Genomic DNA, 25,611 nt, shown 5'->3' with positions numbered 1-25,611 from the left:
AGGCAGCTCATCAAGGCCTTATTAGCACAGGAACTGCAGAGCGCAAATTAATGCGATAGACTCCGGCTCGTCCCAGCCATACGGGAGAGCGCCGCGTGCACAGCTACACCGAGCGGTTTAATCAACTCGGAAGGCAATTTGTTCTCTCCCTGTTTATAACCTTGACAAGCTAGCGGGTTATTTTTAAGCACACCAGCAAGTGCTCCCTCCTCCAAAGGCAATTCCCAGCCCCTTGCTGGCCGCACACAAACCACCGCCGAGCCGGTAAGCGGCCACTGCCCCAAATCCCCCTCCGACTGCCTGTCCTGCTGCCCCTTAGCTCCAGCCACTTCTGCAAACATCCTGGGGCCAAGGGCAGGCAGCGAGGTCGGATCCTGTCCTGGAGGAATCAGCGGGGAAATCCCAGGGGCTGTAGGGTGGTGGGAGCAGGAAGGAGGCACGGGGTGGAGGCTGCTGGAGCTGCTCAAACGCATCCAGCACAGCTTGTGCAGCCCTGGGTCAGGTCTCACCACCGTGGGCACAGCCCAGTGCCACAGGGCAACGTGACATGCTGATGCTATTGCCCTGGGTGCGTGCTCTCACCCCATTTGCCTTGCTTTTTCTTACAGGGAAGGTCAGAGCAGCTGAGCCAGGCTGAAAAATCTGCAAGCGTACAGCGCGCTAAGTGAGGAAGGCACGATGCTTCCCCTGAGGGCGGGCGAGTAATTGAGGGGAACCGTGTTTTAGTGACATTGCTCTCTCTGCCTAATCCCTTCCCCCCAGGAGGGCTGTCCCCGTGCCTGGAGCTGGCTGGGAAGGGGGGCTGGAGGAGATGGCAGGAAGGATGCACAGCCCCACTCCGCAGCACCAGCTCTCTGCCACCCAGCCCAGTTTTTTGGCATTTGTGTGATCTCCCCATGGAGGAAACCAGATGATGGGAAAGCCTGGACCCCGTTTTTTTTGTTGGTTCACCATAGCAGGAGCTCAAGGTCACCCGGGCACCGCTGTTGGAGCGTGGACCCAGGTTTGGACCAACGCAGCATCCCTCCTCACTGCATCCCTCCCTGCCCTGTGCTCGCCCTGCACTTCTCTGCTGCCCCCCCCTTGGCACCACGGTGCTCATCCTTCTTTCTAGAGGCAAACTGGATGGCTACAGTCAGAAAGCAGCGACCTGGCAAGCCGAGAGCAGGCACAGCTGCCTCTGAAGTGCTCCGTGTCCTAGGGCGCCGGGTGGTGTTTGCTTTGGCCAGCCGCTGCCCTGCGCTGCGCCAGCAGCTGCTTGGCTTTGCTACCGATAAGGCGATTAGCAGCAAATTGGTTAATGCCTTCCCCGAGAGCAGCACGCACGGCCACCCCGTGCTCGGGTCACCAGGGGGGCTGGAGAGGGCCTGGGGGGGACACGGAGCCGTGGGCACCAAGCGGGGCTTTGGGGTGACAAAGCCGAGCAGGGAGCGGGCACCCTCCTTGTTTTTATTTGTATTTTTAAAGAAAACAAACCAAACGAACGGGAAAATGGCTTGGGGTTTGGGTCTGCCTGCTGGTTTTCAAGGCAGGGGATTCCCCGTTCTTCTGCCCCAGCGATGCTAAGGTTCAGCGCCTGTGCTTCCAGCTGATTTAAAGCAACGCTCGAGTTTATAGAGAATTAGTGAGATGAAGGAACATTATTTTTCTTTATTAGGTTAAAGGGTAAGTAAATACAATCAATCTAGTCATGTATCACACGATGTCAGCAGCTTCCCACCTCAGCCAGAAAATTACTGGCTCCTAAGTGGATTGTGGAATTACATTCATAACTGCAAAACCCACATCTACACGTACGCGTTTCAGGGAAGAAGCGAAGGGTCACCGCATCACATCATCATCACAAACACGTTACCTCTGGGCCGACTCAATCAGCAGCCAAAGCCGGGCCGTGGGGGAACCGGAGGGAGATGCCACCCATGCAGATGTGGCACCAGAGCCCAGCCTGGCCCCGCAGAGCAGCCCTGAGGCTGGCGATCCTCCTGCTGCAGGAGGGCACGGGGCACAGCCACCTCTGATGGGAGCTGTGGGATGGCCCAGGAGGGTCTGGGTTTGCAGTCTGAACTTCCAAGGGAAGGCACCTCCTTGTCCCCCGTCCCTCAGCTGCCCACATCCTGCTCCCCTCTCCATCCCTGCTCAGCCCCAGTGGCCCATGGCCAGTTGGGAGCGATGGGAGCAGGGCTAGAGTGCTGGATTCCCTGTCCGACAGGATGAGAGCTTTCCTCTTGGTGTTCAGCGGCCACAGGAGAGGGGCAGTTTGTACGGTGCCAGGCTGTTGGCATGGCTAAATGTAGACCTGTGGTCCCCTCACACAGGCAGGAACAAGGACAGGACTGGATCACTCCCCTCAGCACCACCAGGCTGGGGTTCTGCAGCTCCATGGCCCCAACTTTGTCTCCTCGTCACATCAGAGAGACAAACCCCAAGGCAAAATCCTTACGTGACGCTCATCAAGGTCCCTCGGGCTGCAAGAGCACGAGGAGGGAGGTGACCTGGGCAAGCTGCGCTGTCCTTGTGCACAAGGCTATTCCCTCCCCAAAGCACAGCAGCATCCAAAATCCACCGGTGAGCAGGGCAGGTGGTGATGCTGCCCTGAGCCACGGCAGCTGGTGGCCAGGAGAGGAACGGGGGTGACGTGTGCCCAGCCTCAGCAGGTGGGGACGATGCATGCAGCTCCTGCACCATCACACCTCCATCGTGCGCTGCTCCCAGGGCAGTTCTCCACCCATCTGCTGCGAAGAAACAGGAAGAAAGGGTGAGGGATGGTGAGATTAAGCAGGACCCGCTGCTGGATGCTGGTCGTGTTCTCTGTGTTTGCTCACACTTGCTGCTAGCAGCTCGAGCGCACCAACACAAGGCGATGGTGCCCAGCCCAACGTGCCAGGGGCACACGCAGAAGGGGCCACAGGCAGCACAGCCCCCGGCTGGAAGCAGGACCTCCTCCTCCTGAACTTTCGGTCAACCCGCCACACCCCAAATACCCTTAAATAAACCCCCCAAAAACGGCGCCTGGTTTGGCATCGGGGCACAGGCACACGGCGAGCTCGTGGCACCAGAGGCTGCCGGCGCCCGTGCTGCCTCCGTGCAGCTGGAGCCCGCGCCGATTGATCTCCCTCCTGAATTCTGAATGAACCAACTTTCTCCCAGAATAAATAACAATCGCATGAAAGTTATTTTAGGGCTGGTCTCAGTCGTCGGAGTTTCCGCGCCTGCCGAGGCCCATCACATTGTTTTCTGCTGCTTTCCTTGGCACGGCCCCAACCCAGGGTTCAGAAGTTATTACTATAAAAGTCAAATTGCTTTGAGAGGGGAGGCAGGGTCGGGAGAGAGCGGGAATGGGACTGCTGGAGGGGCTCCAGCCTGGGATGGCTGAGAGCTGTGCAGGGTCGGAGCCGTCCCCGCCGCTCTCGGGAGCCCCGTGCCTGGCCCTGGGCCAGCGGCAACGCATGGCTCCGGGTGTAGGGACACACGGCACGGCCGCTGCTCGGGGTCCTGGGGGGCCCCAGGCTTGTAGCCCAGCTCCTGGCCCCTTGAGAGCCCCTTCCCCTCCTGCCCTCACTCCCAAGCCCCTCCAACCTGTCCCTTGGTGTAGCACTGGTTAGTTCTCCACCGACAGCACAAATCTCTTTCCTGCCTTGGCACCGAGCGCTGCCTCAAGCCCCGAGGCACGCACGTTTTATTTCCCTCCTGAAACATCCTGTTCCAGCGTTTGCCACTGAGGCTCTGGTTAAATCCTGGCCATCCCGAAAACAAGCGTCCCGCCCCTCCGAGCAGCGTGCTTGGCTGCAGGAAACCTCGTGGCGAGGCACCAGCCCTGTCCCACAGCGAGCAGCTTCTCCCTCCGTGCTGCAGGACCTCAGGGGTGACCATGGCACGGGGCATCCCCATGGCTTTGGGGGGCTGCTGCTCTCCCACTTCACTATCTCTACTCACTTTCAACCTCGACTTTATGCTTTTTTTTTTTTTTTTTCCTTTCTCAAAATAATTTCCAGCAAACAACCACGCTGATGCATCCGTGCGACCTCACTGGGACGCAGCCTGGTCTCTCCTTCCCTCCAGACCACGTTATTTTTATTATTCCCATTACTTCAGGCCGACATCACAGCAATGACCAGGAGGCCTCCACTGTGCCAGCCCCTCCATCCCTCACCGCAAGCTGCCCGCCCCGGGCTCCCAGCCCGAAATCAGCACCGTGAAGCCCCTCTCACAGCCTGGAGACGAGACGCAGCGCCGCTTTGATACCTGCAGCTGCTGCGCCTGGAGCAAAATCATCAAACACGGGTACTCACTCAGCAAGAGGAAGCAGAGGCCGGCAGCGCTGGGGACAGCGAGCAGCAAGAGTCACCCAGGAGAGCTCCGTGACAGCAGGATGAGACCTGTGGGGAGGACACCGTGGTGGCAGGGATGGTCCCCTGGTGAAGGGATGCTCCGTGGGCACCGCAGGGACGCGATTTGGATACCGTAGGGATGCCCCATGGGTATCACAGGGATGCCCCGTGGGCACCACAAAGCCCTTGCAGGCTCCATCGCACCAGGGGGCGGCCGCAGAGGGGGTGGAAGGAAGAAACCAGAGTCTCAGGACTCAGATTTTGAGCAGAGCCCGTGGGGTGCAGGCTTCCAGGGCCATTTTCACCCAGCGAATGTTGCAATTAATTTGCGAAGGAAGTGGCTCAGCATTAGGAAACCCCGCGGGCAGACCCCGCACCCGGGGGCGCACGGTGCATTATTTTCTCATTTAAAAATGATCGCAGGCGGGCAGGGGAGGGGAGGGAAGGGCTGGGGCTGCTCCCCCCGGGCTGGCACTAACAGGGAGCCGGGGGGGCCAGGATGGGGGGAGGTGGCTCTGGAGGGGCAGGCGCGTTTGGAGGGAGAGGGAGCAGAAATTAACCTTGGAAAGCGTTCAAATTAGGCTGTGTAATAAGAGAACCACTTCTCTGGGTAAATTTGTTAGGATTAGGGCTCACTGAGCTGTTGAGGAGAATTCGGCGTGGCTCAGAGCCAGCACAAAATGAAGCTCCTGGCTTGGTCGGCTGCGGGAAAGTCCAGGCTAATGGGCTTTGGTTCAAACTTTGATAGGAAAAAAATCCAGGAACAAAGGCACTAATTCTTCCAAAAGCCCCAAAATCTCAGTTTATACATTTCTGTTTATGTTCATTCATAATAGATATACACAGCTGTTCTTATCATTCATATTCAAATTCCATATGCATCTTTAGCATTTATTACTCCTGCCTTAAAATGATAAAAAATAAAAAAAAGGAAGGAAAAAAAAGAGAAGAGGAGCCCCGTGGAAGATAAAACCCAACCTGCCTCTCAGCATCTCTGGGTCCGAGCTGTGACTCCCTGTCCTTGCACCAGGATTGGGGGCCGGAGAGGATCCCACTGCCAGCCCGGCTGCTCCCATGGTTTTGGGATGTGTTTGGGGCTTTTTGTTGCCACTCGTAGCTTTTGCTGGCTGGTGGGTGCTGGTGTGTCTGAGCACAGCACCCAGAACACCTGCGAGGACACCAAGTTTCTGTAACTGTCCCGACTGTCCAGCAGCTGTAAGCTAAAAAAAAATATTAAAATATTTGTGGTTTCACTTCATTTGGTCTTTTTGTTTTAAAAGGTTTTCTGTCCAGCGGTCTGGAGGCTCTCTTCACTTCCTTTATTTATCCCTGGACTCCAGGCTAAAGAACAAAAGAAGACATTTAAATCTGGATATCTCACAGGATATTTGCATCTTTAAACACTTACTTCTCGATCCCCAAAGGTTGCTCTAACAGACAAACCGAGTGCTGTTGCTAAAGCTCATTAGCACGAGCGAGCAGCGGGGACGCAGACACTGCAGACACTCCAAGCATTGTCATTAGGTTTCAGAGTTAATCCTGCTGAGAAGTTCCCGTCTAACTGGAGCTGTTGCTCTGCGCTGTAAACCCGAGGAAAGGGCACTGCTGGCTTCTCCTCCCATCTCTCCCACCTGCATCTGGTTGAAATATCCTTTTTTTCGGGGTCTCCTCTCTTACCTACGGCTGCAGAGCGCAGCGGAGGAGCCTGCAGGGAGGAGGACAGGGTGGTGCCAGCACCTGCCCTGAGCCACCCCATCACCCAGAGCACAGATTTAGTGTCTGGACGGGGACACTGCCCCACACCTGTGTGTCCCCTCCTTGCACAGCCCCACTAGATGTCTGAGCCATGATGGGAGGCACCGTCCCAGGGCCAAGGGACCCCCTCTGGGCTGCGCAGGGGGGTGGAACCCGGGATCACCCGGCCGCCTTTCATTTAACAAACAAACACACCAGGACCTGGAAGCAATAAATCCAGAGCCTGGACTACAAAACCAAACACGGAGGCAGCTCCCCCTTCAAACCTCTCTCTCCCTGCTGCGAGGGAGAGGAAGATGATGGCCACACAGCCAGCCAGGGGACACGGACACCATTCCCTCCTGCAACCCCTCCTGGCTGTGGGAATCCCGGTGAGCAGCTGGGAGGCTTTGACGTGGCACAATTGGGGTGCTCTGAACACAAACGTGGCCTCAGACAGCTCGCAGCACTGATTATTTTGGGTCACCATAGCAGGGATGTGCAGGGCATCCTCATGAGCCCCAGGGTGAGTGGGGCTCCCTCGCTCCTCCCCACCCCAAACCTGTGCTGGAGGAGGACAGCAGCGAGGCCATACAACCCATGATGGGAAATACAAGGTGTTAGCGGGGATCCCTGGTGTGAGTCCCGATCCCCGAGGCTTCTCTTTGGCCCCTGTCCCCCTCCCTGCCCTCTCCAGCCCCTCTCACCTGGCTGCAGCCTGTGCGGGGTCTCCGCTCGCAGCCGGGGAAGCCGCAGCCGCTTCTGCTGGCAGCCTGGGATCCGCCTGCTCCTTCCAGCAGCCGGGCAAGCCGCTGTTTGTAAAACAAAGGTGGAGACATCAAATGGAAAGGGTGAGTCAGAGAAAAAGTTCAAAAAAAAAAAAAGAAAAAAGAAAAAAGGGGGGAGCGCAGGGAGCGGGCTCGCAGCCGCCGGCAGGCAGGGAGCTGCCGCGCTCCCACCTGCCCGCAGCACGGCCCCGCTTCAACGCGGGGAGATCCAGCAGGCAGAGAGGAGCAGGGCTTAGCGGGAGGGGAGATGGCTGCCGATAAGCCAACGTGTGAACTCCCGGCTTTAAATTAACTAATGGCTTCAGATGATGCCGATAGTCTGCAGGGGATGGGGAGGAGTGATTTATGGGGGAAGATTAAGCGGACTAATTAGGGCAGCCTCACCGCTTCGGAGCTTCCCAGCCCGGCCGGGGCTGTGTGAGGGAGGACGTCCCGTGCCCATGCAGCCGACGCAGGAGGGCGGCCGGTCCCCAGGCAGCTCCTGACCCCAAAACCACCCTCATCTCCACAAGGTTTTGGGCACGTGCTCACCATCAGGATGCTGCCACGTGCTTTACCCAGGAGGCACAGGATGGGGGACCTCGACTCCCCCAAAACAGGATGGTTTCTGCAGGGGGTACAAGCTCAGCAGTATTGTACCACGGCTCTGCCAGCTCCCAGCTGTGTGCACCAGCATAACCAGTGGCTCCCAGTGGCCGGGCAGGCACTGAGCTCCAGCAGCGTGGCACTGCCGCACCGCTCGCACGTGTGACGAGCTGCTGCAGTCTCAGGCAGGAGAGCTTTTCATCGCCTTATGGGAAAGCGCCTGCAGTTCCCTTTTTCCAGGAGTCCTGGATATAATAAAAAGGCCTCCTCGGGCTTCAAAGCGGGAGGATTTTCACTGCTTCCTGGGCCGAGAACAAAGCAGCATTGAGCACGGCCAGCAGCCCTTGTCTCTGCCCCTTGATGTGCATCAGCTACCCCGACCCCGGGGCTCGGCGACAGCACGGAGAGCTGGGGCTGCAGGGCACTGCGAGGTGGCACGGATGGAGGTGGGTTCACGCGGAGCTGGAGCACTTTGGGATGGATTTGTCTCCCCCAAATCGCCCAGGTTTGACCAGAAGTGTCCAGGACAAGCGGCTCCGTGGGTTTCTCCCTGCCCGGAGCTGCCGGTGTCACCGCCACAGCCGCCGGCGCGGTACCTGCCAGACAAAGGGCTGCCGATGCAGTGAGTAATGCGATTTTCAGCAGGGATTGTGTGCATGACTGTGTAAATAACACAGTTAGAGGTACCATGAAACCAGCTGTTTTCATGTTAAAATGGAAATTTAATAGAGTAACAAGCGGGGGTTGCTGGGGATGCAGCACGTGCTGCCTGCAGGAGCACACACGAGCCCACAGCTCAGCACCGGGGCACGAGATCCCGGCCCCATCACACCTCAGGGTGGGGGGGGGCTTCCCCCTGCTCCAGGCGCCCACGTGGAGCCAGAGCCCTGGGTTTATGCTGCTCCCCCCAGCACTGTGATACGCCGGGGATGGACAGGCAGCCGGGGACATTTCCCAGACCCCTTCTGCAGAACAGAAGTCCCTTGTCACTGCTATCAGCACGGGGCTCCTGCAGGGTGGGGGACAGGATGCTCTGAGCCTGTACCCAGCCTCCCCCTGGAGCTGCTGGGCTCTCCCCGCCTCTGAGCACTGCAGGAAGAAAAGGGGGCCTGCCTGCAGACCCCCCTGGCCTCCAGGTGAGGACCCCTCCTGCCGGGCTGCTCCCCCCATCTTGCTCTGACGTGAACACAAAGCAAGTTGTGGGGCTGAGCCCCAAGAGCCCCTGCTGCGTCCAGCCGCTCTCCATCCCGTGCCACCAGCCCACGCTGCCATCCCGCACCAGTTTCCCCGGTAACAGGAGGCCTTCACATTTGCACGGAGCCGGAGGCAGGAAAGTTCATATAGAAAGGAAAAAGAAAAAAATAAAGGAGAAGAAAAAAAAATCAGGAGGAAACAATCTGCATAGCTCGCTGCAAAACCCACCTGGGGGAGCTTCCTCTCCCAGCACCCTTCCAGGTGGCACCGGTGTGGCTCCGTGCAGGGAAAGGTGGAGCTGGGGACAGATTTATCGAGGGGCCCCGGTGGCACCGTCCTGTTCCTGGCTGCTCCCCTCCGCAGCACGGGCTCAGCATTACCAGCACCGCTCCGCCAAGGCCGCCCGGGACCTGCTCGAGCAATGCCAAACGTCACTCGCAAGCAATTACTCACTGCACAATATTTTCGTTTCCCCAAACCATTAATGAATTATTTAGGCATCTCCAGCGGTCGCAGCGAGGCTGATGAAGCACCGCTCCCCCTGGGCTGGCAGCGGGGGCAGCCTCGGTGCTTGCTGGGGAGTGGGAAGCAGATTTTGGGAGAGCATCCCAGCGCTCTGCACCCGAGCATGGCCGTGGCACCACAGGGCTCGCCACTACGCTGCTGGGAAAAATAAGGCTGCCTCTCCCTGCGTGGGCTGCCCCGGACAGAAGTGGGAGCTTTTTTTTTTTTTTTTCCCAGAGCTGGAGGAGCGGCGTTCACCTGCTCCATCCCCACTGCCTCCCCCGGTGCTTCCCTCCCCCCGCAGCCCCAGCTCGACGTGCTCCAGGCACCTGGCTGATGCCAAAACCGCGGAGACAGTCAGCGCTGATTTGTAGCGAGGGAAGGTAATCCGCGGCTGGAACAAAACAGCAGGGCAAGGCACGGGCGAGCCTTGGCTATCTGCTAACGAACACAGGGCTGGGGTGTCTGGGGCCGTGCTTGGTTTTGGAGAATGCCTCTGCTGTGGCGAGCAGGGCGCAGCGGCCCCGGTGCACGGGAGCTCTGCTCGCTGCTGATGTTGGCTGTGGAGGCTGGCTGGGGGAGCGCCAACCCCAAACAAAGCAACCCGCCAGCAGGCAGCAGGGCTCGAGGTGCCTTATCGACTCCGACCGGCTTCCCGGCAGCCCAAACACCTGCGCCGAGGCCCTGCAGCATCCCGTGCTGTAGCTAACGTGCGCGCCGATGCAGCTCTCCCTGAGCTCTGGGCACAAAGCTGCTCCCGAGTCCGGGCGCTGGGCACGCAGCGAGTCCTCCTTCCTACTGCAAGAAGGGATTTTAAAACCTACAGATAAGCACATGGGGATGAAAGCGCTAAGAGAACTTCAGAGGAGCACTGGAGTCCCTTTCTAAAATTACCCTTCCCTGCTGGAAAAGCACACAACGAGCAAGAAATAGTCCCTCTGCAGAGGTGGACACAACGCCCCGTGTTTAGAGCATATGGGAACGGTGACGGCAGAGCTGGTGACCCGGCGTCACCCCGTTTGTGCCAGGAAGCTGTCTGAGAGCTAAAGATGACTGCGTTTTAAAGCCCAAATCCCCGTTAAGGGCCGGGAAGCCCCGTTCCAATCTCTCCCTTTCCTGTTGGCTTTGCAGGTTGCTGGCGCAGAGGGGAAAATCCTGGCCCCACAGAATGACAGAGGAGGCCCCGGGGCTTTCAGCTCATCCGTAAAGCCTCCCCTCCCTCCTCCTCCCTCCGCTCTCACGCCGAGTTTACAACCTCCGCCTCAAATGCGGCTCCAGGCTCATCCTGGCCAGGCTCCAGGCTGCACGGGGCAGGGGCAGCCTCGATGGCCACCGCAGCCCCCCTGGGGCCCCCACACCGCTCACCCCAGGTCTCGCAGCCTCCGTGCCTTCGCCCCAGCCTGGCTTCCACGTGGCTCCAATTACCTCTGCGGAGGGAGATGCGGCAGCACTGCCCTCCTGCCGCTTCCGACAGCAACCCGCCAGGGCAAATCGCCCCTCGCAGCACCCTGCTGATCCCCGAGGATCTGCTCCAAGCCACCAGCTGCTTCCAAATCCCAAACATCCGACCCCTCCTGCTCCTGGCCTCGGGGCTCTCCCCAGCCTGCCCACCCTGCAGCATCCCCAGCACTCCTGGTCCTGCCTCCAGCTGTCCCCATACCCACAAGGATCCAGAGCTGGTCTGAGACAAAGATTCGCCCCTCTGGAGGTTTTTCTGGTGTTTCCTGTCCCCGTGCAGCCTCCCTGGCCACCCCTCCAGCAGCAGGGGGCTGAGCCCCATGCCCAACCACCCCAGGAAAACGCTCAGCCCCTTGCGCCTGCCGCTGAATCCAGAGGAGCACCTCGCCTGGGCTTGATTGTTTGAGCAATTAGGCCTTTTCCGCAGCGTATGGCTGTGCCCTCGCTGGTTTTTCTGATGTTACAGTGATGAAAGCCGAGATGAGACCCAGAGGGGAGGACCCCCCTGCAAGAAGCAGGGGGAGCGCAGCCATCGCCACATCTCCGCCTCCCCCCGTCCCCAGCTCCGCGCATGCAGCGGGGGCCTCCTGGCCACGGCGCCTCCAACCAGAGGAACGCCTTTCCGTGTGTGTCAGGGGCTGCTCTCCTCATGTTTATTTCCCTTTGCAGCGTGGGCAATTTCCCCTTCCCACACAGGCAGCGGCGGCCCCGTGGCCGTACTGGAGGGGCTGGGGCCGTCCCTTTCCCTGCGTGCCGGCGGGGATGGTCTGGGATGGGCGAGAGCGGCCGTACCTCGGCATGCAGCGCACCGCCTCGCCTGCAGGAAACATATGTCACCAGTTAAACAGATCGTGAAAGCTTCAATCACTTCCTTATGGCGCACCAACAGCCGGCATCCCCAGCCCCACGCTCTCCCCTCTCCCATCGCCGGGTCCGGTGCTCGCCCCGGTGTGGGGATACCGGGGTCCCTGCCCCAAGAAATGGGGTGGCCCCACGCAGCCTGGAGAGGAGCTGGAGGTGAATATCCAGGAGGAAAAGCAGGTTTTTGGCCCTGCTTTGTGGCCTCCCCATGAGGAAGCTGGGGGCTGTGGTTGGGTCCCCCCTCCCCGCCCCGTGCACCCCACCCCAGGGGCTGGCGCTGGCGGCCGGGCCGGCTGCCCAAGGGGGTGGGTGTCGAGGAGACGATGCCTCATCACCACGGCTCTGCTCTCCCCGTGGGCTGGAGGTTGCTTTTTTTGGAAGGGAGGCAAGCAGGAGAGCTCACGTGGGCTGCAGCGATGAGACCGGTGGCGGCCGCCGACGCCGCTGTGATTGCGGAGCGTGTGCCAAAGAGCTCGCCTGGCCTCCACCACCATCCTGCCTGGCCTGGGGGCTCCCCCGGCCTCCCCACAGCACCTCTCCACCAGGACAGAGGGAGTTACTTGACAATAACACCTTCCTTATGCGCCTGGAACAGCCAGCCAAAATCCCAGGCCTTTCCTGGTCTTGCGTTTCAGCGAACTCCCGGCACCCTGATGAAAGGGCGGGACGAGAAGTCCGTGTTATTTCTGCAAATGCAAATACCTGCAGAGAGCCCCGCCTGCTGCAGGCACCGCGGAGGATGTGGGCAGGCTGGTGCCGTGTCTGCGTGTCTCTCACCCATCCCGAGCTCTGCGCATCCAGCTGTCACCACCCCGAGCCCAGGACTGCTCCTCCACCTCGGGTTTCGAAGCTGCTCTGCTCCTGCCCCAAGCAGCAGGAGGAGTCTCGCAGCCCTCTCCCACCCCTGCTCATCCAGCCTGCACCCTCCCATGTCACAGGGCAGGATGAGGACCCAGTGGAGTGGTCTTATGGGGTTGTCCCATCCCTGCCCCAGCACCACGTGGGATGAGTGCAGCCCCTGGGGACACAGCTGGGACACCCACGGGGCACCCCACACAGATATCACCAAGGGCAGGCTCCCAGTGCCTTGCCTCCAAAAACCTTTTGGGGTTGGGACCATCCCTCCCTCCTCACCCACCCACCCACAGCTCCCATCCCCCCAAATTTACCAACGCTTAAAAATATTTTACACCCCCCCGTAAAATCACACACGTTTAAAACCAGTTAGGGCCTGAAATATGCTTTAAGATGTTGTCCAATTTGTAAGCATCATAAAAACCTGAAATAAGTTATCTGGGAAATAACCACAAGGAAATTACAGACCCGACATGCAGCTGAGGAGCCGTGACCCTGCTGGAGCACCCAACTTGCCCTGCAACCACCACAACCAGCGGCTGACAGGGCTGCCGGGGCTTTCAGGGATGGGATTTTAGCCATCAAACAAGGCCATAACCCCGGAGAGCTTTACAGCAGTCGTTATGTGCCTCACCTCCCACCGCCAGAGCTTGGTTTTGCGCTGAGGGCACACTTGTCACCCACAGCACGGTCACCCTGCACCCTGCTGCAGCGGGGACCCCACGGGTACCAGGTGGTGCAGGAGCAAGGGATGAAGGGCACGGCACGGACCAGGTTTCCTGCTGCTCCTGGACCTGCCCATGAGCAGGGAAGGAAGCACAGCTCGTCCTGACAGGGGTTTTCCCCAAAACTGCTACCCAGATCTAGCCACGCAACAGGGGATCCTGCCCGTGCAAGCCTTTCCCGCCTCCTGCAGAGCCACACCAGGGCTCAGTCTCATCCTCTGAGCTTTATTAGCACAGACAAGGGTTGGTGAAGGAGGCTGCGGACCCTCAGCAGCACAAAGCACCAGCCAGCAGACAGGGGGGCTGCTACCTGCAGAGCCCCCTCCAATTCCTCTCTGCGATGCGCCGCCGCCTTCAACACCCCACCATTTTCTCCATCTTGCTTCACTTTCAGAAAATGAGAGCACCCTGCTCCATCTCTGCTTCCCCTGCACACCCCTTCTTCTTCCTGCCAGCCTCCACGGAGCCTCCATCCGCCTCCAGAAGGCAGAAACAGAGCAGAGCGGGACACCATGGGCTCCCGGCCACCCAGACCCTCAGCTCTCCCCCACCTCCAGGTGGCACGGAGCTGCACAAGAGGCCGCCGTGAAATTAAACCACTCGAGGAAGACGCAGAGCAGCACCCAGGAGCGAGCCAGCCCTGGCACGGCGGGAGAAGCCGGCCGCCTTCCCCGTGTTTGCGCTCCCCATCTGTCTCCAATGCAAGGCAGGAGCCCAGCATGGAAACCCGCTGATTCTTTCCAGAGCTGCAAAACGCAGCTTTTTTCATCCCAAGGACGCAGGCTGCTCTGCACGCTGCCCTCCTGCCTCCCCAAACTCCTACCAGATTTCACGCCCAGCCTTCAAAGGGAAGGAGCCCGAGCAGCATCCCTGGCAGGCGGCACCGTGGGGACCGGCCGAGCCCCTGGGTCCCCAGGGACCGTCGGGCCACCAGCCCCCGGGGCAGGGCGGCACGTTCCCAGCCCACAAAGGTGTTAACGAAGGCCGACTGAGCAGGCTTCGGCTGAGCTGCTGGCAGGGAATCAGAGAGCCCAGGTCTGTTCTGCTGCCAGGTTATCAGTGGATCCATCAAGCGATGCCTGCAAGACGCCAAATCTATCAGCTCTCCCATATGGATGCCATCCACGCCGAGCCATTTCCTGCCTAATCGGTATCAGGCCCGCTCCTCCCTCCCCAGCGCTGCTCTTAACAGCCTGCTGGAACTCTGCAAATGTTTTACAACAGGTAAAAAAAAGTAAAAAAACGCACCAAACACGTACCCTGTGCCCTAAACTGCCCCAAGGGCTTGGCTGGGCACCATCCCTACAACAACTGGGAAGCAGGATGACACCCTCGGGGCCCAGTGCTCCTTCACAGCCCGGATCTTCACTATGGCCCTACAAAAAGCCCTTGGGTGCTGGGGGTCTCACAGGCATCCCCCAGCAGGGATGCAGATGGGCTGGGACACGGGCTGGACCCTAAACCTCCCCAGCCAGGGCGTGCCATATTTACCCTGGAGTGCGCGGCACAGGGGAGGTTACCTTGCAAAGGTTTCTGTGCCTGATAGCCTGGGATTATTTTGGCTTTCATGTGGTCTCTAATGAAAGGGAGTCTGGAACAGATGCAGATTTGAAAGAAAAGAGGAGGAGGAGGAGGAAATTTCTTAGCATAGGGTTTCGGTTCCCCTGCCTATAAACAGTGCTGACAGCGAGAGGCGGCAGTGATAAACACCAAGATAAGATCCCAGCTAGACAGGTAATTTGGTGCAAGAGGTTTGTCTGGAGAAGCCCGGGCAGAAGTCGCCGCTCGCTGTTTGGAGCACACAAGGGCTGGAGCCCCAGCGGGGTGCGGTGCTGGGAGCTCCCCCCACGGCAGGGGGCTGGAGCCCCGGGGCCGATCGCCCCGCTTGGCGGCTGCCCAGGGCTCCCCCGAGCTCCCACCGCCCTCGGCGCTCCCCCGCCTCCCCAAAAGCATTTCACTTCCTCCTCTGATGAGCTGTCACATATTCTTAAAGTTAAATGTCTTCACAAGCGCTCGCTGTTCGGGGAAATAATTCCTCCTCTTTAAAGATTCATGGATATTGGTGTTGGAGAGAAAACAGCGTTTTCCCCTTTCTCGTGGTCAGAAATCACTGCGGGGTGGAATTGTTTCTGATAACAATAAATAGTGCCACGGCCCCGGGATCATTCCATCAGCAGCACAATTTCCACAGGTCTCAGGAAAGGGAGTGTAAATCCTACCGCCGTGAATAAGGAGTGTAAATGGTTCGGCGCAGGAGCAGCACGTATAAATTGTGCAGGACTTTATAAAAGCCGCAGAAATACAGCCCTGCCGCTCCGGCGGCGTAAACCTTACACAACAGCGAAAATGATTCATGGGCGCGAAGCGGCATTAATCACGCTGCGGCGGGTGGAACAGGTTCCTGCCCCGTACCTTAACAGAGCCAGAGCAGCTGCGGCCGGGATCTTATCGGCCCCATCCTCCTCCTCCTCCTCCTCTCGCCGTGGCGTGACTCGACCTGCCCGCATCGCCGGCGCGATGGGAACGGCAGGGGCAGGAGCTGCAGAAGCACGGATGAAGGTTTCTTTTCAACCCGCTGCAGCTAGCAGGGACAGCAGGGAGAGACCTATTATTTCCAGGTGATAACAATGAAGGATTTCTACAAAGAGAAACGCCAAAAAAAAAAATAATAATAATGAAAAAGAGTAGAGATTGCACCAGGCTGTCCAGCACAAAGCTGCTGGAGTTCAAAGGGAAACACCCAAAGGCTCCGGCGGCTCTTACTCGAGGAATGACCCAGCTGCCAACAAAAGAGCCCGCGATGGAAATTGCCTGCTCAACAGCAGACGTACGGGCGCGTCTCTTTTTAAGGCTGCTAGGATTGAATCGGCGGTTATAGATGAAGGTGCTCTAAGAAGCTGAATTTTAAAACACGTAAATTAACTAAGTAAGAGGGGGGCGATCCATCCCGGCTTCCTGAAAGGAAGTTCATGTCTCTAATCTACTAGGATGCTTTCTCCCGTCGTCAGAAGAGTGAAGTAAGGAGAACTACTTGACATAATGTGTTTGGGGTTTCAAAGCCCTCTGACAAGGTCCCTACGAGAGGCTATTAAAGAAATTAAGCGTTTGTAGAGCAAATGGAAAAAGTAATTCTAGAGGTCGGAAACAAAGAGGGAAATCAACGTGTGTTAATAACGGCGACATTGCAGAAGGGTACGGCATTAACGGGGAGGCTCCCCAAGTTTCTGTGCTCATACCGGTGGTTAAAGAGATGCATTAATGATCTGGAAAAGGAGAATGAAAAATGTCATGAGAAAATCTGGCAGAGGACCCAAATTACATAGAGTATTCAGAACAAGAGAAGACTACAGGGAACTTCAAAAGGACCGAAGGGAGCTTGATGAATGGGCCAGTCAATGGCAGATGAAATCCAAAGTAGACAAATGCAGAGCCATGCACGCTGCAAGGAACAATCCCAACTAATTCAAACAAAATGTGGAAACGCATAAGGAGCAGGATAGATAAGCAGTGGAAATACTGCAGCGCCGATACCTCGACACTGTGAGCCCCGCTTCCTTTGCCTTGAGCCCCCCGGCATCGACACATGGGCGGGGGAGACCCTGCCCCTCATCAGGTACAAAAAAAAGACTGAGAAGGTTTGAGACCGAGCAGCTCCTCCAGCAGGAATTGCAGAGCAAAAGCCCATTTTTGAGGGCTGGGATCGCCCTTGGAGAGGAGCCCTCGCTGTAACCCACAGGGAGAGCCCGGCCAGGCTCTCACCCAGCCCAACACCACCCCGAGAGGCAAACCCCACTCCTCCCTCCCCCGGGATCCACCATCCCCGAGGCCAGTGGCTCCCGCTGGTGGGAAGTCCCAGGCAGGGCCAGGCCTGACGGGATGCACCGGTCTGGTGAGGATGGAGCCGTGCCCGGCCCTGCTGCCATCTCCTCGGGCTCCTCCCCGGCACAGCTAAAAGCAGAGGAGGGAAGGAGGAGCTGAGGATGGCTTTGAGAGCCTCAGGGGAGCTCCACATGCAGGGGAGAGGGGCTGTAACACCAAGCAGGCAGCTCAGGGAGAACAGAGGCCTCGTGAAGAGCCGTGGCACAAAAGCAGTGGAAGCGGTGCTGAGGAGGCAGCGCGTGGGGAGAGCGTTGCTGCCGCACACAAACACGAGCCGAGATGCCCAAAGGGCCCCGCTGGGCTTCTCCCGGCCACTCGCAGCTTTGCCGATAGCTCCTTTTCCACAAATAAATCCAATATTTATTTCCAACAAGTGGCTGGCGGGAGGTAGAGGAAGGAAAGACACTTATTGAATAATTGTGCAACCCTCAAGAAAAGCCATAAATTACCCTGCTCTATCTGTCACTATAATTTCCAGCCGGAGTCCTAATGAATCTTTCCCAACAATAGTGTAAGGACAGGTCTGAAAATGTATTGAACCGGCTAAGCACTTGGGTAAGCAAAGCGGAGGCATTAATAACAGCCACGAGCCACCACAAGCCACAGCGGGACCGAGCATCCCAGGCCGCCTTTGCTCCGTGGCCTGGCACGGAGAGGGGCTGCCGGGGAGGTCACTGGCCTGCTCCTGCCCAAAATAGAGACCAGAGGCTCAACTGGTCCAAATTTTGTGGTAATTATAGGCGAGAAAACTTGGCAGCAGAAAGCCATTGCTCATGGAAAGCCGTGAGGTACTCCGCTGAATGGGCAGGAGGGAAACAAAAGCTTTGCTGGAGGCTGGGCTCGTAGTTTTAGCCCATAAAGACAGAGTGAGAGGTTTGTTATAAGAAAACCATGTCTCACCTCCAGGTTTCAGTCCAGCATATGGCAGATAAAAACAGGCAATTTTTTTTTTTTTAATAACAAAACACCATAAAAAAGTACTTCTGGAGACTGCTTCTCCAAAAAGCTTTTTTTTTATCCTTCCAACTCTCCCAGCAACCAGCATCACAGAAGGTTAAAAGCCGTTCAGATGGTGGCAAGCCCCAGCTCACACAGTCACCGTGCTCCAGACCAAGACCTTCACACTGCCTGCTTCTATTACTAACCTCAGTCCTTCAGAGAACGATGTGTGCTGTAATCTCCAGCTCCACCACCGAACCCAAGGCAAACGCTGCCAATTACCCACAGTTTCACAGGCCCCAGCCGCTCGCCCTGCAAGGCGCAGGCACACGGGCACAGCGATGCCCACGCACGGCCCTGGGGGGTCCCCAACAACCTCAGCTGGGTGCTGCCCTGCACCCCCCCGGCACACTGCATGTTTTCACTTCATATTTCACATTTGCACTCAGCTGCTGTTCCCACAGCGAGGATTTACTGCCGCTGGGCTTGCAGTCAGCCCTCCACCGCGTATCGCACGATGCCATCTACAAACAGCCAGAGAGGCTCTCGCTGGTGCTTACAGAACCCCCATTACTCTGATATCCAAGTACTCCACAAACATTAATGGATTTAAGCCTACAAAAGCTGGATGAGGCAGGGGAGAGTTATTACTCCTGTTTACAGACGAGCTGACCGGCTCACCCAAAATTCGCAGCACAGTCTGCAGCACAGCAGGCACCAGGAGGTGGTTTCTCCTCTCCCGGATTAGCATCCTAATACCGATTCCGCCCTCCCCTCCCAGTTCCCATGAACAGCCTTCCTCTGCAGAGATTTCGGCTTTTTTTTTTTTTTTTTTTTTTGCCTGCCCAGCCCCATCAGCAGGGCTCCAGAGGCACGGGGTAGGACGTGCCCCAGCGGGGAAGGGGCTCCCGCGGGAAGCCTTGGCCTCTCCGGAGCCGGCAGATTAACGTTTCAACCGGGCTCGGTGTGACATTTTCATTCGGTTTGACAAACTAAACGTTTGAGTTTGCAAATGTCAAAGTATTTCCATCAAAAATGTCGACAGCAAAGCCTGACATTTCTTAATCTTTTTTTTTGTTCCCCTTCTGTGAACATTTTTGATATTTCAGCTTCCTGTCTTGATCTGAGAGGGAAAACACATCGCAATTTTTGACCAGTTTGAGCAATTACATATCTTTAACCTAAGCCGGTAGCCAGGCCCTGGGAGCTGTTGCTGCCAGGAGGAGATACTGCTGGTAGCACCATGCAGCCCCTATCTCCACAGAGCAGTCCAGAGCCCCACGTCCCCCAGCGTGCCAAAAAGCAAGCTGCTGGAGCATCCACGCACATCCTACCAGCTCTCCAAACTCCATCCACAGCCGTGCTCGGCTTCCCTTGGATCATCCCGGACCACGTCCCCGGGGACCAGGGAAGGGGCTTCCCACCTCCTCCCGTGCATTAGTGAGAGGAGGAACAGGAAAGTCGATGCAGCAGAGCACGTACCATGCAGAAATCTATAGTCAGCTGCATTTTGATACAGTCCCCAAAGTACCTAATTATGCAGCTCAGATTTCTCCCTGCTCCTCATTCCGGTGATAGCTCACCCTGAATCTTTATCAGGCCTCCAGGCTCCGCAGACATAAAGGAGACATTTGCTTCTCCCATTTTCCCAGCAGGACACGAGAGCGAGGGTAGAAGGGCGATGTCCTGCTCCCGTCAGGCTTGCAGAAAGCGGTGTTGGGGTAGGCATCTGAGTGCACGTAACACCTCGATAAATGGCTGGCTTCCCTGAGGTGCCTGGGCTCTGGTGGGGAGGGTGGTATGGAGCCAAGCAGCTGTAGCAGCACAGGAACACGCTCCAAGGGGGTCTTAGAGGGATTTGGGAAAGGGAGAGCGTGCCTGAAAAATTGCAGCAGAGCAAGAGCTAATTGCCAAGATTAACAGGCTCCAACAAGTGAAGGGTGAGCACTTGAAGCATGAAGTGTCGACAGAGACGTGAGCCCACGCAGCCAGGACAGGCGGACACAGAGCAGGGCAGAGCTCTTTGGGAACTTTTTTCCCCTGAAGTGCCCCGGGGAGCACGGCTGAGCTGCTTTGCATCCACGTGGGCGGACTCGAGGGAGCGCAGAGCCGAAGAAGGGAACCACACCGCCCTGCACAGCACTGATTGCCCTGTGGTGGGTCCAGGACACACAAGTTGAGACCCTGATGGAGAAGCACCAGCAAGGAGCCATGCCCTGAGCCATGCCACAGCTCAGCCTGGCTGGTCCCCAACACCAGCGTTGCCCATGGTGCGTCCAAGTCCTAGAAATGCTACTTGAGGTTTGGGACTGGCCACCTAATGGAGGGGCTGGCCCAAGCCAGCAGGAGGGAGCAGACAGCAGGGCGCAGGTGGATGCCTGCCTGGAAAACTAGGGCCAGCTGCAAGAAAAATAAATAAAACCAGCCAGCTCTGAAGCTCAGCCAGCCCAGGGACACATTAACTGCACAGCCAGGAGAGTTGTGAAGTGGCTGCATGAATCAGACAGCTTAAGAGATGGATGAACACCGTGGCTGGGAGAATTTGTCAGTGCTTAAATTAAATGAGGATGGACATGGAGGTACTCCAGCTTTGGCAGAAACACCTGGGACTGCATACCTAGCACAAGGCACAGGATGGTGGTGAGCTGCAAGAGGAGAGGAACTGCCTAAGGGTGAAGGACAAAAGTGCTGCCATCGCCTATCTAGCTGCTAGCCAGGGTCGCACCCCAATCCAGGAGGCAGATCTGCAGCAAGATGCTGCTGGGAGGAGAGGGGAGATGGACAGGAGCAGCCTGGGAGCACGGGGCAGGTTGCAGAGCATACACTGGCCTCAAAACAGCAAAACTGGCAGCAAAGGTGTCTGGGGAAAAGCGGGGATGAGGAAGGAAAACCCAAAGGAGAAGCTGCAGGGAGTGTCTGCTCTGTGAAGCAGCACCAGCAGGAGTGCAGAAAGAAGTGCCTGGCCCTGCATGGAACAATAAAAGCTCCCAAACACCATTTTAAGGGATGGGCTCTGCTCACACAAGCCATAATTGTCATTAATGACCCACAGAAGAAACCTGCCACACGTCTTTCCAGTGGGAGCAGCACCTCTATGCCCCAGAGGTGAGGTGTCCACGGCCCTGCGATCCCACGGCCCTCCAATTTAAAATTCGAGAAAAAGGGAGAGAGAAACCCTTGCACATGGCTTGGTAAGGCGGGGGTGTGTTGGAGGATAATGATGAGACTCACACCAGATCCCAGAGAAAATAAGAGGTAAAGCAAAGCCTGGTTTCCCCAGCTGGCCTGCTGCACGGCGTGGGACACACGCTCCTCCTTACGAGCACATCCCCCCCAAATCAGGTTTGGGGCAGGCATGATTAATGAAAGAGAGAAAAAAAACTTCTAACAAATATTATTTGCAAACATATCATTCAGCCAGCTCCGTTTCTAGGTTACACAGCTGACAATTTTGTAATGCAGAAAGAGAAAAAGATCAAAACCAGCCGACATGTCAAGCAACATAAGCCACAGAAGACAAAACACAGGGAAAAAAGACCGGTTTTCAAAGAGGAAGGAGAAGGAAAACATTAAACCATGGGGCGCCCCGAGATCTCCACCAAAACCAGAGCTGTTTCCCTCTCTTCCGAGCAAAGTGATAAAAGTTTTCAGAGCTGTTTTCGGTGGTTGACACAGGGCAGCGAGCTCTCGCCTGGCCAAGTCACGGTGTGGTGCAAGCACTGGTTAACCACGGCCTGTCCTGGGGACATTTCGGGCTATTCGTGCACCAGAAACGGCTGGAATGAAGCAAAAAATGAGGTGAGGAGGAAAATCCCTGAGCATCACTGCAGATATACCCACAGATGTATCTGTACACTGTGCAGCAGCTTTTAGAGCCCAACCCAAACACCACAGGCTACACAAAGGGCAGGACAGAAAATGCTGCGGTATAAACCTGTCCTCACATCGGGGCCTGGTGCCTCTCCCAAAGATAGGCTTCAGCCAAACAAATTACGGAGCTCAACGCGGGGATAACCGGATGAAGTTTAATGGCCTGTAATGTGCAGGAGGTCAGGCTAAGCGATCTCCTCATTTCTTCTGGCCTTAAAGCCTGCGGACACGTGAATAAATCACGGGGATGCTTGCTTAGCTCCAGTGCCCAGCCTGGAACCAAGAAGCGACGCAGCCAGAGATGGGGCTGGGCTGCAAGGGGGGCCAAAAGATGGGAGAGAGAAGGCTCTGTCACCTTGCACACCCATGCACAGACAGGGAATTAAACCCCAAAGCCACTGATTAAATACTGTGATTTTCGCACAGGGTGCGACTGAGCTGGGAGCAGGCAGAGGGGAGGAATTGCCGGAGCCAAGCACTTTACAGGACTAAGGGACAAAAGGGACGATGCAGCTGTTTTTGGGGGAGCATCCCCCTTGGGACAGGGCTCCACAGGGGGCACAGCACAGCATTATTTCCCACCCCCGGGGGAAGAAGCCCCGCTGCCAAAGAGAGCATCCTCGGGCAGGCCGGGGCTGGCAGCAGCTGAAGGGTGGCAAAGGAGCGCCGATAAAACGTTACGGGGAATACGAAAGGATTTTCAAAGACGTCAGGGAAAAGGAGCGCTAGCGAGACAGAAGGATGATAATAAATGAGAAAGGGGCTGGGAGGAATGAAGAGCTTTAAAATGGCTGTTGCTGAATTGCTTCTTTAAATTACTCTTTAAGGCGATAACTAAAGAGAAGAGGCACGGTCAATTAGGAAGTAATGAAGACCTTGTAAATACACTTACTGATAAAAAGCACGTAGGGGAACGCTTGACAAACCGAACGTACACAAATCAGCCGGGGCGAGCAACATGCGTTTTGAATTATTAAGGGAATTCGCTAACAAACTTGGTGAGCCTCCGCCACTTAAAAACCCACCACCATCAACAACACAAAATCGCAGCCGGCCAGATTCAGAGCTGGCGTAACAAATCAATAGAGGGCTCGGGGGGGACTGGCGGGGAAGGAAATAAATACAAAGCGAAATTAGAAGGAAAAAAGGTGAGACTGAAAAAGGAGAATGACAATTAGTAGCCAGGAAATTAATTTCATCCACCAGGCACGGAACGACACAAAAATCAGGGATTAAGGAAAAGGCATTTGCTCGCTCCTGGAGGAGAGCAGAGCCACAAGTGATGAAGAAAAAGAATTTGTTAAGGGTGAACCACGGTGGTCAGACTGACAGGTACTTGGAGGGCACTGCTGCAGGAGGGACAGGCAAAACCCAGCAGCATTTCACCCTGAGCCTCGGGGAGCTTTCCTGGAGGAATTAAATTGCCGTGGAGCCCGCCCGGCAGTCTCAGGAGCCTGCACTAGGCCTGGTCCTGATGAGCATTAATGACCACAAAGATAAATGGCAAAGTAATTGCATTTACAGATGATGCTGAATTTAGGTCACGCTGAGACCAGAAGTGATGCAAAAGGAGCCAGGAAGTTCTGAAACATGGAGGGAAGCAGGAAAACAGCTGAAAAGGGGGCTTGAGGGAGGCGCCCGAAGCAGCAGCAGGTAATGGGGGGGAGCTGAGGCTCAGGACAGCCCAGGGGCAGCCCCAAGCCATGGTTTGGATGGGATTTCTGTGCACCTGCCCTGTGCTCCCAGCACCCCAAGAGGTATCAGGGCCCGCAGCCACATCGGGATGCGGGGTTTGCTGGGCAATTTGCAAGCATGAGAACATCACTCGCTGTCCCACCCAGAGGTTTTGGGGCAGAAAGGGTGGTTCTGGGGACCAGGAGCAAGCTAGAGCCCCAGGCAGCAGGGGCCAGCCAGGGCGATGCCTTACACCTCGGCCACCCCGTGCCATAGGGATGCTCTGGGAAAGGGCACAGACATTTGTCCTGCGTGGGAGGGAGCTGCCAGCCCCCGACAGCACAGGGAAACAGAAAGGAGCCCCGCAGGGCGGGTGTTATTTGGGAGAGCTGTCAGAGCCCGCACCGCCGGGGCACTGCTGCTTCTCATCCGCCTGATGGAAGCTGACGTTGTGTGAACCTTCCCGAGCAAACCCAAATTATTTTAATTTCTAAATCCAAACAGCTCCAATTATATCATTTCCCCTGTGCAAAGCCGGGTAATGCTCTCCCTCTGCTTCCCTGGCAGGGCTGGTGCAGCGGGCAGCACGGGGGGCTCAGGAGTTCGCATCCCCCCCCAGGCACAGACCCCGGCAGGTGGGGTGAGGGTTTAAACACACAGAGGGGACTCCCCCGGTTCAGTTTCACACATCTCAGAAAAAATCGGGCTTTTTGAAGAAGTCAGTGTCTGCCAGGTGAGCTCCTCTCCACAGCAGAGGTTTTTATTCACCCCCCTTTTTGCTCAGAGGCAGCCCGTGCACAGGCTCGGGGTGGGATCTCACTTGGAGGAGGAGCAACAGCCAAATTGTTAGTTACAGAAATAGAGGGGGAGAGAAAGAGCGAGTTGAGGAAACATTTCCTAAAGAGCCCTGATTAACTAATTAACTGAGTTTCTTCCTGCACCAGCCTTTCCCTCACAGCTTTGGTGCCATCCATTTGCAGAGGGTACACGCACTAACACTTAACATATCATAATTGTAATTATACACCTACAGCTGCTGTCAGTAATTTTTTTTTTTCCTCCCATAAGCAGCCCCCCCTCTTTTCCCTAGGGCTGTGAGTGCTCTTCTTCCACTGTACACCATTGCTTTACCTGCAGCCGAGCCACCCCCAGCCCCCAGTGCAACACCTTCATAACCAACCTGCTCTGGTGGGGACTGGCTGTCCCAGATGTCCCAGACCTTCTACAACACCAACCCTGGTGCCACCACTTTCTCCTCTAGCAGCTCTCCCTCCCTACTTTTTATCACCTCCCATCCCACCCCAGCACCACCTGGCTCAGCACCCTGCCTGGGCACACCTGGGGATGGGGGGGGCTCGTTTGTTCTTGCTCCCACCTTGAACCCCTCTGCAGCTGTCGGGGGAACCGCAGGAACCACAGCTCTGCAGCTCCAGCTCCCTCCTAGGCTTCACCACCACCACAGGACATTGCTCCAGTGTCCGAAATGCCCTCCCAAACCCTGCCATTTCTGGTTCAAATTCCCAGCCCCTTATCATATTACAAAGTAACCAGGGTGCTTCTGCACTCCTCCAAGCTTGGACACCTTTTATTCTCATTACAGGGGTCCGTGCCTCTTTCCCACTTCTCTATCTCCAAGTTAAAAGCTAATTAATTACTGTTGACTTTCCCAGCAGATGTTCTCGCTTCGGCGCCGGTAGGAAACGCGGTGATTTGTGACCCGCAGGGCTGGGATCGGGGGCGGTGAAGGAGTGGGGAGCAGAGCGTGGGGCTGCGGGAGGAAGCCGTGCCCGGCCAGCCCCACTGCTGGACCCGGAGAGAAAGTGGCTGCCTGTGAGAGCGGCACCGCTTGTTTTTCTTGGAAAGAAGCAAAATCCTCAGATAGGGGTAAAATCCTGATTCCACAGAAAATTAAGCAGTGTGGATTTCAGTCGGGTCTGGTCAGAGGTTTATTTCCCCTCGTACAAGAAACCTCTCATAAATCACTGCTCTCTCCAAGGGCTTTTCAAAGCGGTGATGCAAAACAGAGCTGCACTGTCCGCGGAAGGCTCGCCGGCCCCGAAGAGCGCCGGGGAAGTGGGAAGAGGCGGGCGGCCATCTCCACAGCTGCCTCCGCTGTCCCTGCTGCTTGTGAAATGCCAGCAAAGGGCGAGCAGGGATGAGGAATAAATGGATGCCGAGAGGAGGAGATGGGTGGCAGCGATGGGTCTGCATGCTGCG

General features: G+C 56.8%; 1 long non-coding RNA gene across 6 annotated transcripts; it reads right to left on the bottom strand.

Moving 5' to 3' along the window:
• Positions 1-1,625: 1,625 nt before the first annotated feature.
• LOC106018686 (uncharacterized) lies at positions 1,626-24,649 on the bottom strand. 6 transcript variants are annotated; one of them, XR_011811510.1, is made up of 7 exons: positions 24,575-24,649; positions 8,858-9,039; positions 7,235-8,031; positions 6,770-6,874; positions 5,737-5,908; positions 4,290-5,548; positions 1,626-2,732 (listed from the first exon to the last, which is right to left on the bottom strand). It is a non-coding gene; the product is annotated as an uncharacterized lncRNA (long non-coding RNA). The 6 variants fall into 6 exon arrangements; XR_011811506.1 differs by lacking the exon at positions 5,737-5,908 and having other exon boundaries at positions 4,290-5,669; XR_011811505.1 differs by lacking the exon at positions 5,737-5,908.
• Positions 24,650-25,611: the final 962 nt, after the last annotated feature.

This window comes from Anas platyrhynchos, chromosome 9 (genome assembly GCF_047663525.1).
Source record: "Anas platyrhynchos isolate ZD024472 breed Pekin duck chromosome 9, IASCAAS_PekinDuck_T2T, whole genome shotgun sequence".
NCBI classification, from domain to species: domain Eukaryota; kingdom Metazoa; phylum Chordata; class Aves; order Anseriformes; family Anatidae; genus Anas; species Anas platyrhynchos.
This window is presented reverse-complemented; position numbering and strand designations above follow the sequence as displayed.